Below are 2,912 nucleotides of genomic sequence, written 5' to 3' on the forward strand. Positions count from 1 at the left end.
CATAAAACATAAATGAAAACTGGCGCCCCCGTTTTAAAATAGATCCGTTTGTATTCGTATCAAGGTGAATTATAGATGTTTTCGTTAAATCATCTATGTTTTTCAACATGCACGGAAATAGCCGAAGCTATCTCTCTCTCTGTGTATACAGAGTGGCGCAAAAGTAGGTTTACAGTTATTCAACTATCCCTTTCGCATTCATATATTAACAGTTTAGATCTTAATTATAAAGATATATGAAACCATTACTCTTAATTGTAAGATAGAAATTTTAATGTAATAAAATGTTTTAAAAGAAATTTAAAGTGCTTACGTGATAACTGTAAACCTACTTTTGGGCCACCCTGTATATATTATATATACATATGTATATATATTTATATTCTCTATATTATAGTATATATATTTCATAGATATTATAGATCTGTGTGTGTGTAAAGGCGCCGGCGTGATTATGTGGTAAAAAGTTTACTTCCCAACCACTCGGTTCCGAGTTCATTTACACTGTGTAGCACTTTGAGTGGACCAAACCCTTATGAATGGATTTGGTAAACAGAAACTGAAAGAAGCCCGTCGTATATATATGTTATACATATGAATGTGTGTATCTTTGTGTCTGCGTTTGTCCTTCGCTATCGCTTGACAACCGTAGCTAACTTGACGGTTCGACAAAAGAAAAAAACAGAGTCAGTACCAGACTTTAAAATGAAAGGACCGGAGTCGACTTGTTAGACTAAAATTCTTCAAAGCCGTACCCTAGCATAATCGCAGTGTAATGATGGAAAGAAGTAAAAGATAACGTTGCTCCAGTCTTCTCACCTGGCAAAAATGAGTAATCCTGTAAGACACCGGCGTTCAATCCTGGGGGAATAATTATATGTTATGTGTGGCGAACATTGACGCAAGGTCATACAATTTTGTGGTAGGACACTGCATGTAACCAACTTCAGCCTTTTACTGGTACTTGTTGTATAAATCTGTGGAGGAGAGAATATAAAGACTACTTTGACAAGGTTTGAATTCGCAGCATGACTAAATATCGCCAGGGCCCATGTACCCCATTCTATCAATTCTGCTATCACGACCTTGCTCTCTTACAAATATTGACATTGTGCTTAAAAAGAGAAATCATTCTGTTGTAATACAATTCCTGTCCTGCTGAGGTATACAGTTTATGGAAGGAGAAGAAAGAAAATTTTTATTTATTCCAGAGAAAAACACCCTAATTCAATTTGTAGAGTTGTGACGGGGACACTATTCTAATTATGAATTCTTTGCACTATTAAATTTTTTTCTGTAACCTAGAAATTTTTCCGGAAAATATCAAATTACAATATAATAGTTTATCAGTTAAGCTCAAAGCTAATGTTCAGGAGAGAGAGGTAAACTAATAGAGAGAAGAGGATATGGGTAAGTGACAAGAGAAATTTGAAAATCATTTGCTGCAATACCAGTACTGGGATCAATTTAATCAACTGTACCCTTCAACCAAATCTGTGAACGTTTGCCAAAATTACAAATTAGTATTATCATCAACATGAGAGAACCAGTATAGTTCCGGACGAAGTACCTTGCGGTATTTGGTCATATCCCTTTTCTTTTAATTCAAAATCTTTAATAGACGTACTTTGCCTTTCATCCTTTGAATTGATGATTATTGAAATAATAACCATTAAAGTATTGCAGTCAATAGATCGAACCGTCTATAGACTTCTTATGCTAGAAATCAATATTTGATAGAGGATGGTGTATTCCACTGAACCAAGCCCAATGAAATCCAAGCGCATATTTTATCGACTTAGTAGAGGTGAAATATAATTAGGTATTAATTAGATTTGGATTGTCAACATAGTGTAATAAAACGCTATAGTATTTAGCATTTAGTGCTTCGGTATACTGTGACTCCTGGCTTGCGACATCGTCGTGATATTTTTGACACGAGCAATAAGATAATCAGCAGTTTAGCATAGTTTCGATGAAACGTCGCTAAAACTTATTTGATTGACCACACAGGGAGGAAAAGTTTAAAAAATAGTAAACCCTTGCGGGATTTAAATTTGACATCACAAAGGAAAATGGTGAATGGCTGTGCAGTGAGGACAGAATATTATATCTTCAAATTGAAAGCAAGGGATAGGTTGAGTATGCAAGTGGAAAGACAGCCAGTTCTAAAAACTATCCATCCACCCAAAAGAAGAAAAGTATCCATAATGCCAACTTCCCCAGAGCAACTCTAGTGTCGTCGTCAACGTCTGAAGCAGAGATTGAAAGTGAATATCTAGAGTCCGAAAAATCAGATGAAGAATCCACACAAACAAGAAGAAAGTATAGCAAAACTGGAACTGCAGCCAAGTTAGTAATATCTTCTTGACGACAATTATCTCAAGATGAAATCAATGTCGAGACTCCTTCCCAATCTGGTATTTACAGATCGACTATGAAAAAAGCTGTTAAACTAAAAAATAAAATGAAGAAAACACTACATTTAGAAAACCGGTCATTGCATTTTGATGGTAACTATATTGATGGCCAAGAATACCAAGTGCTAGTTTTAAAGAATGAACAGAGAGAAGTTAAGTTAGAAGCACTCCAATTACCAAAGGGAAAAGCTGATACTGTTGTGAAAGGAATAACAACTGATTTAGGGTGAATACAATTTATGGAACTGTGTAAAGATGATTGTCGCTGATACAACGAGGGTGAAATGGCGTTGTCATTCAGTTGCAAAGACTGTTTGCTCAAAAGACTTTGAAAGAACCGCAATTTATTGGTTGTTAGCATCATATCCTTGATAGAGTTCTTCGTTTTGTAATGGATAACGAACTTGGAGAAAAAAAAGTCATCTCCTAATATTGCATATACATTCATCTCAGAGCTTTTAAGTAATTACGAGAAACTCCAAGCTAATTTCA

The sequence above is a fragment of the Octopus bimaculoides genome, chromosome 3, assembly GCF_001194135.2.
Source record: "Octopus bimaculoides isolate UCB-OBI-ISO-001 chromosome 3, ASM119413v2, whole genome shotgun sequence".
Lineage (NCBI taxonomy): Eukaryota > Metazoa > Mollusca > Cephalopoda > Octopoda > Octopodidae > Octopus > Octopus bimaculoides.